This window comes from Phocoena sinus, chromosome 15 (genome assembly GCF_008692025.1).
Source record: "Phocoena sinus isolate mPhoSin1 chromosome 15, mPhoSin1.pri, whole genome shotgun sequence".
Classification (NCBI taxonomy): domain Eukaryota; kingdom Metazoa; phylum Chordata; class Mammalia; order Artiodactyla; family Phocoenidae; genus Phocoena; species Phocoena sinus.
In genome coordinates, this window is record NC_045777.1 from 9,253,053 (window position 1) to 9,268,829 (window position 15,777).

The 15,777-nt window shown below is 41.6% G+C and overlaps 1 long non-coding RNA gene across 1 annotated transcript; it reads left to right on the plus strand.

Moving 5' to 3' along the window:
• Nucleotides 1–11,344: 11,344 nt before the first annotated feature.
• LOC116740328 lies at nucleotides 11,345–15,319 on the plus strand. The gene is made up of 3 exons (XR_004345860.1): nucleotides 11,345–11,449; nucleotides 13,828–14,035; nucleotides 14,133–15,319. It is a non-coding gene; the product is annotated as an uncharacterized LOC116740328 (long non-coding RNA).
• Nucleotides 15,320–15,777: the final 458 nt, after the last annotated feature.

Here is a 15,777-nt window from a genome sequence, read left to right on the forward strand (position 1 = left end):
ATGAGCAAGATCGTTCTGTACCGACATGGGAAGACCTCAGAGAGACTGTTGACGGAAAAAAGCAAGTCGCAGGGCATGTACATAAGATACTTTTATATAAAAGTAAAAAGAAGTCCAAGCAATTCTATAAGTTCTGGGTATAAATAACAAAACTATTATATGTATTTTCTCAGGGAATATAACATAGGCACAATTTATTTAAAGACAAAAATGGTTAGAAGGCCATATTTCCAACTCATAATGGTGGTTTCTTTAGGGGAAGGGAAGAGAAGTGAGGGTGTCAAAGGACTCTAGTACCATCCTTATCGTTCATTTTGATTTAGAAGGACAGTTCTTTAATTACTTGTATTACTTGCATATGTATTTTTTTTTTTTTAATCCACTAAAAGTTGGTACATTCCTAGACTTGAAATGTTTGCAAATTGTGACCCCAGCGCTCCAGAATATCTTGGTAGGATTCGTAGAATTTTCTTTCCCTTCTCCTTCTTCATTAAAAGCTGAGAAAAGCATTTGTGAAGGATATTGCTTAGGCCAATCCTTCTCATTTTGGAACGATCTCATTGTTTGTCGACTGCCAGCTTTGACATTCTCTCTCACTTCCCACGGTCTGGCAGCCGAGCAGGAATCTGGAGCCAATTCGATTCTCCCCCTCTGAAGAAACAGCTTAGCAGTCTGCACTGTGTTTGGAGAGAACTAGTAAAATGTGCCATTTTTTCCCTCTATTCCAAATGCCCAAGTGTGTGTGTGTTAAGATGGGAAAAATCTGCCTCATGGCAGAAGTGTGCTATCAGCATCCTCTTCAAGAAGAATTAATTTTTCGATACGTCTTGCTGTTTGATGGGAAGGCTTGATACTACAACAGAAGAGTTTCCAGACTCCACCCCTTACTTCCAAAAGTTTGCAATCAAAACAGACCATATGAACACAAATCTTCCATAATAATTATAAATGTTGATTGCGAGCTATACAACTCAACAACTCTCTAAACAAAGTTCTACTATTATCATACCCATTTTACAAATTGAGTAAACTGAGGTTAAGTGAATTGCAGAGGGTCATATCCTTGATATGCAACAGAGTCCAGTTCAAACCGTGGCGTTCTAGATCCAGAGAGACCCAGTACCTTTTAACCATCCTTCCATATTGCCTCACGTCACAGTCTCCCCTACTTGGTGCTTAGCAAATAAAAGATCCTCAATAAACGCTTCTTGAATGAATTAATGAACAGTTTATACCTGACAGACGCTTGACTAAAGGACCTCGCACAAAACCAAAGGCACGGCTAACCACCCCCCCAGGTATACTGACAACGAGCGGCATAACCTCACCCCGAAAATAATCATGGGATCTGGAGTCACAAAGACATAGATATAACCCTTGACTACTCCACTTGCAAACTTAGATAAGTTTCTTAGTCTATATAAGCCTCAATTGCCATATTTGTAAAACAGGTGAAGTGTGGTAGGCATGACTCTAAAATGGCCCCCAAGAGTCTCACCCCTGGTGCTACAGCCTCTGTATGATGCTCTCCCCTTGAGTATGGATAGAACCTGGGAATATCATGGGATATCATTCCTGTAATGAGTTACTGATCAGTTGACTTGGAATTAATCAAATGGAGATTAGCCTGGGTGGGTTCGACCTAGTCAAAAGAGCCTTTAAAAGAGGATGAAGCTTCAGAGAGATGATGTTGCTGGCCTGGAAAGAAAGCAAACCACCATGTTGTGAACATGGGGACCACATGGCAAGGAACTTCAGGTGACCTCTAGGAGGTGAGAGTAGTTTCTGGTCAGCAACTAGCAACGAAAGGGGTGTGTCAGTCATACTGCTACAAGGAAATGAACTATGCCCACAAGCAGTGAGCTCAGAGGAGGACTCGCAGACTCAGACGAGAATCACAGCCTCCACCAACACCTGATCTCAGCCTGGCGAGACCCTGAGCAGAGGGCCCAGTTAAACCGTTCCTTGACTGTTGATCCATGGAACTGTGAGATAATAAATTTATGTCATTTTAAGCTACAAAGTTTGCATTAATTTTTACATAGCAATAGAAAACTAATACAGACTGTCATACATCATATAGTAACTTAAAAATTAAACAAAATAATAAAGGCAAATTGCCTAGCACATATATGATCACAGTATATTTTAGCCCTCTTTTCTTGGAGAATGTGAAGCTACCCACATACCACTCTGAAAGTGAAGGTGATGGCTGGAGTTTCGGCCTCCATCTTGGCCCGTGAGGACAAGAGCCACACTAGAGATGGCGAGTGCAAAGTTGGAGGGAGCCTGGAGCCCTTGACCATCACATAAAACCACATCAGCTTGGACCTGTGTACGCAAGCAACACCTTCCATAACTGACTCGCTCTTCCAGCGTTTCCCTTTTACTATCAGCCCAACTCAATTCTGTTAACAGGTCCTAATCAGTGAGGTACAAACTCGATTTACTGACTCACCATCAGGCTCTCATCAGCAAAAGTATTGACAATGCTGACCTTCTTCACAGGAGCAGGATACCCTGGACTTTCTAGAACAGAGGAATTCAAGTGATACCATACAAAAGGGTTGTTCCACTTGTTGGCCAAGAATTCTGAGGAAGAGAGTTAAGATTTCATCTGTGCAGGAGGTGAGAGTAAACAATGAGAGAGATAGAGGTAGATGTCAACGTAGAGAGAGAAGGAAGGCACACGGCATTCCTCAGTACCGTACCGCTGGAATCCTCGGGGTCCCCAGCGTACTTAAGAAACCCCCTTCATCAGCATCAGCATCATCTGCTCCGTCAGAGGACGAGGGTCATCAGCAAAGAAGGATCAGATTCTCTCACAAGCTCATTTCAATGCTTAAACTGCAGGCCTCTCTTTTTTCTGGAGAGAATTTCTATTTTATCATTAAAACTGCTGACTGCAACCCCACTACCGCATGACTATTTTTCACACACACAGAAAAGGAGGTAATGCAATCAACGCAGCACCAATATTAAATTACTGTAACTCATTTACCCTGCCGGCACGTCATTATCCCTCTCCCTTCACAAGAGCTTGCACACGCACACAAAATCTATAAACTCTTTCCAGGAATACAAAAGCATCCTCTATGATGTTGATAAGAAACAGGACAGTCACTCTCTCCTGACATATTTGTTCTTTAAAAACAAATCAATGGCACGGGGATTTGGCACCTGAATGCAGAACAACGGCTTGATGAGGCAAAGATTGTCTTCATTAAGAACATTAATATTCATAAGGAGTAGAAAATCTGACACAAGAGAGGACTCACTAACCTTTTCTCATATTAGATTTTTACTTCTTAACACAATTACAGTCCGGCAATGACTTAATTAATGCTGCTTTTCGTCAGACGCCTTTAAAGAGCTGTCAATTTGGTCCTGCAGAGGCTGTCAACGAAAGAGAAAGACAGTCATCTCGGTGAAAAAGACACAGGAAGAAATTCAAACACTTAATAATATTCAAAGTGCTAAGCAAAGTCACATATCAACTGGGATTAAGGAGAATTTTTGTCTTTTCCTTCCATCTTGTTGAAGCCAGTCTTGGCGATGGTGCATTGGGAATTGACTACTGGGTTGAGAAGGTGCAGAGAAAGATGCAGTGAAAAGTGTAGAGGTGGAAGGAAAGACCCTCCCTAACTTGAAACTGTGGCACATCAACGACCTATAACCTGGGAGGACCTGGGCGATCGGCTCTCTACAGTCATCGCATGGAGCACTGGACTTGAAAAGCGAGCCTAGTGTCCAAACACCTCTCACTACAGGTGAGGAAATGAGTCAATCCTATGTATCTCTGACCCAGATCTTGCAAATTTAAGCTCTGCCGGCCAAAATTTCACCTGCAGGTATTTTTTTCTTAGAAGGTACAGTGTTAAAAATGATTAAAGTATCTGCCGAGATATAGAATTTCAAGATGAAGGTCTTTCTTTACAACTTGAGTATTTAGCAACCCTGTCCACTGCTCCTCATGGCCATGGCCTGCAGAACTCGAGAGCTGGTGGCCCTCTCCAGCTTTACCACCATCCCCCCAGCTTACACCAAGTCGGCTTCACGCCTCTCCCTGACCGCCTGACCCCTCAAGGCCCAAGTGATTGACCCTCTCTCTTTACCCAACTTGACTTTGGCCTCTCTCCTAAAATCACCCCAAACGTTCCCAGATGTCAACACCTGTGCTCAACCACAGGATTAGCAGTTTGAACAAACGCTGCTGTTTCCGAGGGTATTTCCTCTGGTTATTTCTTGGCTAAAACAATGTATCTTGTCACACGGCTGGAATACACCTCCCAGTTCTTAGCCTGCATCACAGCACTACTGACGTTTGGGGCCAGATGATTCTCTACTGTGGGGTCTTTCCTGTATATTAGAGGCTGCTTAGCAGCATCGCTGGGCCCTACCCATGAGATGCCAGTAGCAACCTCCTCTATCGCTTCAATGTGACAACCAAAAGTGTCTCCAGACATTGCCAAGTGTCCCTCAAGGGACAAAGTCACCCTTGGCTGGGAACCCCTGGCCTATTGGTCCCGCCTCGATCTTCAGCCTCAATGCCCCTTCCTCAGAGAGGTCTTCCTGATCATTCTAACTCATTCTCCCCCGATTCTCTACTAGGGCACCCTTGTGCATGTCACACACCGTTTGTTGTTGGGCTTTTTTTTCTTCTTTTGTTTAGTGACTAGATTAAAAGCAGCGTGAAAATAAAGGCTACTATAAATAGTATCTGAATAACTGATTCAGCATTTCATAATCCACTGTGAGGTCAATTATGCCTCGTCAGCAATGTGTTGTTAATCCAATCTCCTGGATGGCCCTGGGGGAGAGTCACAACATCGCTGTTCCTTCTTGGTTAAGCTATCAGTGACTCAGGTCACACAGACATGACAAGCAAGCACTCTTCCTTATGACTGTGCAATTCTTCTTTCAGTGTTCAAAGGTGTCAAATACTAAGTCCCATTTGTTATATTCTGGACACCGACTTCTGGTTTGGAAAAATGAGCAATCGTGTAGAGCAATGACAGTGTGGTGAAGCCTTAATTTTTTCCTGCCTGAAAAGCTACTGATGCAACTCTGTGTGTGAAGACCCAGAGGGAAACCTGCAGATTTTCTTTACTCTGGGAAGAGTTACTGAAGGGGCACCACTTAGCCATGCAAGGAAAGTCCAGCAGCTACTTTACCATCAGAGCTGGTTACCGGAGAAGCAATGGTAAATAGGGACAAGGTGACTGATGCAAAGAAAAGTTTCCTGACTTTTTCCTTTGGTGACTCATTATTTTTAGACCTTCTCTGATTCACTGAGGTATTCTTAAGGTATTTTTACAGGCCTCAAAATGTGGTCACTGAGAAAGAGGGCCACCCTGGCTGGGGACCCAGAATCAGCATCAGTGCCTAAAGGTCTGTTGGAGAAACCTGCCCAGGGCATACCACGTGACTAAGGCTGGCGAGACCTCACATTCTGCCATTCCAACTCAGCAGGCATACTTCCTAGAAACTGCTGGGCACAGAAGGGAAATCCAAGAGGGATTCTAAGTTTGGGATATCACTTTGGTCAAGGCTAAAACCTTAAGCAGCTAAAAGGCCTCCTTTCAGGGGTGGGCAAAGCCACATAGGTGGGTGGGACCTGTTCTCAACAGTGACACCATGTGGAAGCACCAGAAACAGCAGCAGCTAGGACCTGAGGTTGGGTTCCAGCCTTCCTAACCACCATTTCTCTCTCCAACTGGCTTTTGAAGCAAAGGTGAGTCTGTGAAATGGCTGTAACTCCTGGGACTCAGGAACAATTCATGTGGGCATCAGAGGCAGAGTATGGGGTCAGGGAAGACTGCATGAAGGATACACTACAATTTCTACTTCGGAGTATTTATGTGGCCTCAAGCAATTAACTAGAACTAATAAAAGGTGTAGCTGTTTTTACTCCTCAAGTTATAGAATCTCATTATACCAGTGTGGCTTTCAGAGTCTGCAATTAATCTGGCTCTGGTGTCAAAGACAAAGGAATGTGTTGTAAGACCACTAGGAAGGATAACATAGATTTTAAAGTTTCAGAACTGGACTTTTGAGAACTTGCTGCCCTGCTGTTGGTTTTTTTCCCAATGCATTAACCCACTGATTGATGGAGCACATCCACATTCGGGCTGGCCGGTCCTAAGTTACGGAAGCAAAGGACTGATCACACTTCCCTTCTCTACCTAGTGATGCAGGGCTGCATATATAGGTTTTGCTGTGACACAGGTCTGAGTTCAAGTCCCAGTTCTGCCACTTTACTAGCTGTGCAGTCTTGAACAAGTTCCTCAACCTCCCAAGCCTCCATCTCCTCAACTGTAAAACTATGATAATTATTTCATCCCAGTTAGCTTTTACCGAGAACTTCTTACAAGCCAAGCTATGTGCTTTTCAAGCAGCATTTGATGTAATCTCATAATAGCTACGAGGTGCAGGCACGTACTTTCATGAGCAAAAAGCGAGGGTTAACAAAAGTGCAGCGAGTAAGCTGTGAGGTCAGGATGTGAACTTAGGCTGCCTTAGACCTCGTGCTTCAACTCCTACTCTGCACTTCTGTGATGGGGTTTCATGATCATCAAATGAGATCAGGTATTTACGTATTAAGTACCCTAACATGTATCCCTAACGTGTAGCACATAGGAAGTGATCAATAGATGCTCTCCTACTCTTCACACATTAATCTCCTGCTCCTAAACATCATCTCCTTCTTATCCGTTTCTCTCAGCTAACAGTAGAATCTCTTTGTTCAATTATTTAACCACGGCCTAATTCTGCATGCTTCTGTCTTAGGCCAAAGTCTTCCTTCTAAGAACTTCTTTTTCTTCCTTTTGTTCAAGAAATCATTCTTATCATTCTTTGAGCCCATGTACTCTTACTTATTCACACGAAGACAGAAATACAACTTTTCATACAATCCTAACATAAATGTTGGCGTTAGTTCCTGTCTAACTTGAATGTCTGGGGCCCATAATAGCACCTTTGCCCCTAATAAGACCTCCTCATGTTGGAAGTGAGCCTTTCTGTGTAACTGCATATATTGAACTGATTTTGTAAATATATTGAAAGCTTATAGTTGACTACCAGTGGGAGTTAATTTGGCCTGGAATTCTCTCCAGGGGTTCAAGTCATATTTCATCATTATTAGATTCTGCAGACAAAACTATTTGCCTTTAAAACTATCACTGGGAAAAAAAAATAGCCTCATTTTCTCACTGCGGTACTACCTAATCCTTAGCAGGCCCAACACAGTGGGGCAGGCATGAGGTCACTGATCTTCTCACTCCGCCATACCTCAACTCACAGAAATCTCATGCACGGGTGGTCCAGCAGAAGCCTACGGGGTGACCCACATTTATCATTGAATGAACTCACTTATCTCTGAGGACCTCGTGTCTTTTGGAAGTCATGGGAAAGACTGAAAACACCTTTCAAAGAAAACTTAATTTACTTAAAGAAAAGTGTATGTACCCCTTCAACCATCTTTTTGTGTCTATTCCATGGACAGGATGATGGAACAGACAATTTCAAGCCAAGGAGCTTTTCTAAGACACCTGTCTGCTGATAACTGATTATGAAATACAAGTGTCTTGAATGCCCAAGAAGAGGGATTACAATACATCCACTGCAACAGGCTGGGGCAGAGATGGATGTTTGCACAACTGGGTTAGGCAAATTCTCCCCTCCTTAAGGGAATAAAGAAAGGTTGTCAGATCTAAGAAAGAGAGTCATCTTCCTTCTGGACTCTCCTTGCCTTCCTCAACATGGAATGTGAATCATGTATCAGGGAAGTTGAGAGAGAGAATTCTCATTCTATAAAGTGGGTTGAAGGAAATTTGGGGAGAGAAATCAATGTAAATATTGATAAGTGATCTGCTCACCTTGGAATTAGAATGCAGATAAAAAGAATACACTTAAAATGCAGATCTTACCACAATTTTCATAGTTATTAGCAGTTGTTTGTATTGATATATATCTATATAAAGTCAGAAGTAATAACAGATATTATGTATTGAATGCCTACTACATGCCAAGTAACACTCTAAATTATTTATGTATCCTATCTTATTTAATCCTGACAGCAATCCAGTGTGGAGGGAATCACTATTTGCACTTTATGGATAGGGAAACTGAAGTCAGTTCTCTGTGACTTTAAGGCTTATACTCCTAAATTTATGCTATATATATAATCTCATTTCGCACACGCGAATGTGCGTACACATGTACGACTGTGTTCACACTCCCAGAGGCTCGTGTATGTCTACAGATTGCACTCTGGGAAGTCTCAGATAATGCACAGATGCAGAAATAGTGAATAACTGTGCACTGCAATAATCCTCAGGGTGGCTGTCAACGAGCCTTAATTTAAAAATAAACAAAGTGAAACAAAACATGCAAATACGGTAATAGCTGCATTCTGCATTTACACTTCGTCTCTTTCATAAACAACTCTGAATCCTGAAGCAGAGAAGGGTTTTGTGCTTGGGTGTGTGCAGTCCTCATCGAAATGCCTCACACAGCTTCTGAATCAAAAGCACTCCATGACAGGATGCATTACCTTTTAGCTGCACCCCGTTTGGGATGCCTTTCTGAAGCAGTTATTGGAGGTAGAGATAAAAAGTGAGCTTTTCCGTATAAACTTGTGCTAACTCTTACATTCGCTTTTAATGAACAGGTCATATGCGGTTCTGAGGGTGTCTGCATTTTTCTTTCGACCTCATTTCTTCCCTTCAGCTGTAATGAGAGGGGAAGAGAGAAGCAGAGAGCCTCTCCAAGTCCTGCAACAGTTCATAAATATCTCTTTAAATATGAAACTGTCGAAACCCTCGGTGGCTATTACTTATTTATGAAGCTCCCTATCCAAACTTCTCTCCATATCATGACCACTCTCTGAACTCACACAATGATCTTTCAATATGTCAAACACTGAACCCTCCTCTCTCAAATCCCATCATCCTCTCCCGCCTCTTTGCAATCACCTTTGCGTTGGCCCAACTTCTGTTTCACATTCCTGTTTTAATTCAGTGCAGTGTTCAATTTGCCATTGATTCTGCCACATTGCCTGCCCTGGAATCACGCATGAACATAGGAAATCATCCTTAGCACATGCACATATTTTCCAACCAAAATCCTTTTGTCAAAAGAGAGAGAACCACCATGTGTTACCTGGCATCTACCCAACAACGTACTTTACTAAAAAGTAAGTATACAGGTCTCCTTTAAAACAAATTTGTTTGAAATACAGAGAATTATGAGGAAGAAAATTCAACGATCATAAGTACTGTCATCTCAAAATAATTTTACATATTTTAGTGTGTTCCTAGGTGGTCTTTGCCTAAGCATTCTTTTGCACAGTTTAGATTATACTATATGTTGTATTGTGAATTCTCCTCTTAACAGTAAAATATAAGATTTTCACATATCGATAGAAATGTTTCCTAATCATCAGGAAAGAAGACGCGCCAAGAGGATATGCTTATTAAAATACAAACAAAATAACATAAAAGAGGGTAGAATACTAATCTTGCGTGCTGCAGCTCGATCACAAGTCAAACAACATTCTTTCTAGTCGCAGATACAGTATATCTGGTATGTTCTGGACTGCCTGAAGAGCTGAGTGTTGTCCTGATGATTCACACTTGTTCTGTCTGGTTTATAATCTCTATCGATATTTTGTTTGACTATAATAAATTCCATGAGGGAAGGGACCACATTTGTCTTATTTTCTCTGTATACCCAGTGCCTAGCACAGTGCCAGGCACATGGTAGAGCTTAGGAAGTGTATGTCAAATGAATAAATTATTTATCTTTTTCCTGCCTAACCCTCAGGTGAGTATTAGATGCCAATCAAGTGGCATTGGTATTAGACTCAGAGAACAGGAAAACAAGGGTGTTTCATTTTGTAGTCAACATAACAAGAGGAAAAAGGGATTCCTATCTAACGTAGCACTGTTGTTTTATTTTTGCTTTTTTTTTTTTTTTTTTTTTTTTTTTGCGGTACTCGGGCCTCCCACTGTTGTGGCCTCTCCCGTTGCAGAGCACATGCTTGGGACGTGCAGGCTCAGCGGCCATGGCTCACGGGCCCAGCCGCTCCGCGGCATGTGGGATCTTCCCGGACCGGGGCACGAACCCGTGTCCCCTGCACCGGCAGGTGGACTCTCAACCACTGCGCCACCAGGGAAGCCCAGCACTGTTGTTTTTTAAATTATTCTGCCTGTTTAGAGAAATAAATAATTACAGATTCTTTTGCGCATTTCAATATGTTTAATCTCTGAAAGATTGAACCTGATCAGGGAGCCCTTATAAACATAGTAAACTTTCTCAGTTGCCTTTTCAGGAAATTCTAAGACTTCTTCACACTGGGCTGATGGTAATTAATACCATCCCCACTGTGCACCTGAACACTTTATTATTCCACAAAGGAGAAGACAGGAAGCAGCCTTACAAAAAACAGAAAGCAGAATTAGATGACATCATTAAATGTTGGACACTGCACTGAACTTTGGGAGATGCTTTACAAATCTCAGTGCATGACAAAGGTTTTTTGCACAGGACTCCAGATGTAGAAAGAACTGTGGCTCTTTTCCAGACATATTTACCAACTGTGCTTTACTTTTCCCTTTAAAAATAGTAAGGGATAAAAATAGTACCTACTTCATAGAGTTACTGTAGTGGTAAATTAATTAATATCTTAAAGGAGTAAGAACATTGCCTGGCACAGAGGAAGTGCCCCCAAATAGTAACAATTCTGACCCTTAATATATTCATATATTTTTTTATTATTTCTCATTATAATATATATTATATCTAATATAATATGTCTTATATTATGTAATTATATATAAATGTAATATTATATAATTCTATATATCATATATAGAATTAAAGAAAATATATAATTATACATTATATTATATATTATAAATATATTAAAATACATATTTTATTTCATTATAAAGTTAAAATATTTTATTGTAGAATTAAATATTTTTAAATTCTAAAAACATTAATAAACATGAAACATTTTTATTGTTGATATTTGGAAAAAACAAAAAAGAGTAAAAAAAAAAAAAAAGTCACATTTAACCCTTCACCAAAAGATAACCACTGCACTTACAAACGAACATCTCTTTACTTCAGTAAAAGTAGTGATTCTAAAATGTTTACAAATTCTTTAACATTTCTTGCCTCAAAACCTGGAACCTAATTTTCCTCATCTTGAATGAGGGCCAGACTTAGTGATTCATTTGTACCCAGTAAGAAGTGGAGGAAGTGATGATGTGCGACTTCTGAGGAAAGCTGAGTCACTGCTAGTTTTGGGTTATCGTTTGGATTGTCACTCTGAGGGAAGCAGGTCACCCTACTGCGAGGACACTCAAGCAGCCTGTGGAGAGACCCATGGCACGAGGAGCTGAGTCCTCCCACAAACAACCAGAACCAACTTGCCAGCCATGTGAGTGACCCAACGTAGAAGGGGCACCTTCCAAATGCAGGCCCAACCACATCTTTTTTTTCTTTTGGTAGTTTGGCACTTGTTTATTCCAGCCCTTGTGGCCCGTTTGGGGGGTGAGGGGGGAGCAGGCCACAGGAGCCCACAGGGACAGGGGTCTCGTACCCTCTGTGGCTGCTGCCTGACTATGCCAGGCGGGGCAGGGCAAGGACTTGGGGAGCCCCTGGATTCTGCCCGTGATGCAGTCTGGGTGCTCTTCTGGAAGGGCTGGTTTCCACTGCCCCAGAGGACTAAGCAGCGGGGGAGGCCCTGGTTTCTGGTGGGTGTCACCTGGGGGCCCTGGTCGGGGCTGGACTGGAGGATCCTGGGGCTCCAGGGCCCCCACGCCATTGGGGTGCTCCACTCTCTGGAACAGGATGAGCATCTCACAGGGTGGGGTCTGCGGGAACAGGTCCACGGCCACAGCCTTGACTGGCCGGAAGGGACTGCCCTTCACCCGGTTCCACGGGGCCCTGCAGAGGTCCACACCACCCACATCTTGACTGTAACTTCATGAAGGGCCAGGAGCTGGAATCTCTCAGCTAAGCCACTTATAACTTCCTGACCCAGAAAACCATGAGACAATAACTGTTTATTTTTGGAGTAATTTATCCCACAGCATTAGATAACTTATACAATGACTAACTATAGTCATGTATAATTTCTAGAATTTGTTAGTTTTTTTTTTTTAACTAAGCTCCACTGCTTTTCATAAACTTTGATTACAAATTCTATATATGGCTTCATCGCTGTGAATATTTTAACATATTCAATCTTTTTTAGGAAGTTCTATTATCAATGGTTATGGGGGAACTAATTCTGTCACTTTTTGTGTGTTGATTTCTCATGGGGGTTCATATCCAATAGTTAGTGGACTCCACACCCAGGCACAAAGCAGGCTTGGGATGTAGATTTCTTATGGTTGGCTCCATCCATCCATAGCACTGGGTAAACAGTAAATTTCCTTAAGGTTGGCAAGTGGGGGAGTTTCCTGAGTTCTCCTTTTACTACTAATTGGTGGCTTTAGACTTTATGCAACAAGCTTATTTCTAGCTCCTGCTCACCCTGCGGAATTCAGGCCTCATCCCACACACAGACACAAAAATCCCAGCTATAAAGTCTTTCCTAGGCCCCTGTGAGGCTCTCCCACCCTTCCTAACACACAAACACATCCAATTCTGTTCTGTGTTCTCTGAACAAACTCTTCTCAAGCCTCCTTGGTTTCTCCTTCTCTCTGTTGATTATCAGAATATCCCAACTATAGAGCCTCTTCCCCTTTAAAAGTCTTGCATCTCAAAATATTACACTCACTGAGACTTTATTTAATTCTATTGACTCAATATTTTTTATTTAAGCCAAATATAAAATATTCCCAAACGTGTATGCTTACTTACAAACTTCTCTACAAGGTCTGTTTTTCCACAAATACTATTTAACTCTCCTATTTGTCACTTCACGACCACTACCCATGATCTAGTATATTCGTTAATATATTAACACCAAAAATTGTAGCAGATATTCTGTACTATTGACTCAAATGCCCTGGTGGATGAGAGGCAGTGCTTCTTGTCATAAATCATGGTTTACTCTTCAATTTTGATTGTAATAATCTACCTGCTGTGCAAGGTGTCTGTGGCCACGCCATATTGCTGTTCTTTCTTCTTTGGATAAGTGGATGCCTTAGCCTAGTCCTGGACATCTCATAACATGTCAGCTCCCTCCCTGAAGCACAGCTTAGGGGCTGCCACACAACGTGCAGTGGGTCTCAGAAGTACACGGTGAGCACGAGTGTTCCATTTTCATTGAGAACAGCTGCCCATCTGCTGTGGAGAAGAGAGGCCTCAGGGTTAGAAGGGACGGAACGGCTCAGCCTTTAATGTTGTTGCAATATTGTTGACAAGTGCAGCATCATAAATTTGAATCCATTAGCTAAAAGGATCCATAAATATTTGAATAATGGCCTTTTCAGAGTTTTACCAGTCTATCAAACTTGTCACATGTCCACTTTTTACATTTTTCCTACTGCTGAAAAGGGCTGAACTGAATCTCATGTATTTTATCCTCGCTTTCAAAATGGAAATGCTTTGCCAAGCAGAAGTTGATTAACAAAACCACACGAGCATCTGGTGGTGGTAGAGGGTATACTGTCCACTAAACTTTGCTCTCCCCTTCCACGTGGTGGCATCCGGCCAGCCAGGGCTCTGCTTCCTAGCCTTGCATCCAGAAACGGCCGGATGACGTGTTCTGGCCCTTGACATGTGAGCAGATATGACATGAGCCCCATTCAGAGAGGGGTTTTATGGAGCCCATATGTCTTCTCTCTTGTCTCTTTTTCTTGCTAGAAACGGAGGAATCTGAGGCAGTGTATGGTGGAGCCAGAAGCCAGAAGCAACCTTAGATCTCGAAACACCTCCTGGAATAAAGTAATCCACATGCTTACCATGAACACCAAGACTGGTCTGTTGCATGTGTGAAAATGCACTTCTACTGCATTCAGCTATGGAAATTCTGGAATTGGTTTCAGGAGCCAGCCATACTGCACTTAACAAAGTGACCTATTTTAAGTTAAAATAGTAGCAAAACTACTGATTTTGTTTGTTTGTTTTCACTTTGGAATTACAGATTTCTTTGTTGTTGTTGTTTTCAGAAGAGATGTAAACTCTGACAGAGTGACCCCTGAGTATGTTTCCAGAAGGTGGAGTATGGCCTGGCTCTGTCTCGTTTGTTTTAGATCATGAGTCTACCGAGACTATCTGTGCAGACACCTTGGCACCAGGCAAAGGCACCAAGCAGTTAAGTACTTAATATGTGTTCTGCCACCTGCCTGTCTGATTCCTAGAGAATTAAGAGCAGCTCTCAATCGACAACTCCCAATAACAGCACGATGAACTCTCACCAGGGAGTTCAGTCTCACACTGTCACATTGGTGGTTTTGATGGTAGATCATTACATGCAGTTCAACCACATTTATAGGCCTTCTCAAGTCTATCCATAGATGAAACATCTCAACACAGCTTCATCCTACATTCCCCTCCCAAACCATTACTGTAAGGAATAACACTCTACTGCTACCCTCTCTGCCTGTGGGACCATTTTAAAGGTTGACATTCATTGAGTTTTTACAATGTGCCAAGTCCTGTGCTAGATGTGCTATAAAGGTTATTCCTGCTAATCCTTATAACAGCACCGTAGGGTTTCTACAATTGTCTCCAGGACAGGAGACTTAGGGAGGTTAACTAATGTGCCAAAACTTACACAGCTGGTAAGTCGAGAAACAGGGATTTAAATTCAATTTTGCCTTGTTCCAATTCCACAGGCTATGGGAACCTCACAGACAACATTAGGAACATCCACACAATAAACTGATTTTCTAACCCCGGGTTTCTCAACCTTGGCTTATTGAACTTTGGGCCAGATAATTCTTTGTTGTAGGGGTCATCTTGTGCACTGCAGGGTGTTTCGCAGCATCCCTGGCCTCCACCACTAGATGCCAACAATACCTCCCTGGGTTGTGACAACCAAAAATGTCTTCAGACATTGCCAAATGTCCCTAAAGGAGAACATTATCCTCAGCTGAGAACCAGCATCATAGCCTAATGTTAGAAATAGATGTTCATCCCTTAAGGAACTGAGGCAGTACCTTCTTTCTGATTAACAAAATGATGTAAGTGTCCATGTCTCCATTTTCACTGTGGCTACCAAGAAGCTCAAAGACAAATTTAAGTTTCAACGATAGCAAATAAGTATTTCCAAAGTCCTGAGCAATTTCCATTCATCCCTAATTCTTCATCTACTCTGTCTTTTCCCCTTCCTTCTTTATTTCTCTACTTATACTTTTTCCCATTATGTACGTCTTTCTCTACTTGAAGTTATTTGAAATACTTCACAGAAGATCCAAGGTAAAAATAAAAAACATTTTTACACCGATTTTGAAATCAACTTGCTTAATTATTTGATCAAAGGTGAATCTTTCTAGGAATGATATTTTTTATCATTTAAACAGAAAACATAAATGTTTTCTCTTTAAATCTTTTCAATAATTCTCTCTGATACCAAAAAAAATCAAAGTTGGACTAAGAAACTGAAATTTATTGACATTTTCTGGCTCTCAGAATCATATTTTAAAATGGGTTCAGGCATAGTAAAAAAATAATAATAAAAAGAATAATTTTTAAAAAGAAGCTAGCAAAGCTTTGGAAATTTTTTTTTCTTCCTGTGTTCTCATTGCAAATGCTGAAAATGATTATTTCATTAAAATATTTTTATTACTAGGTTTAGAAGGAAAAGATGTT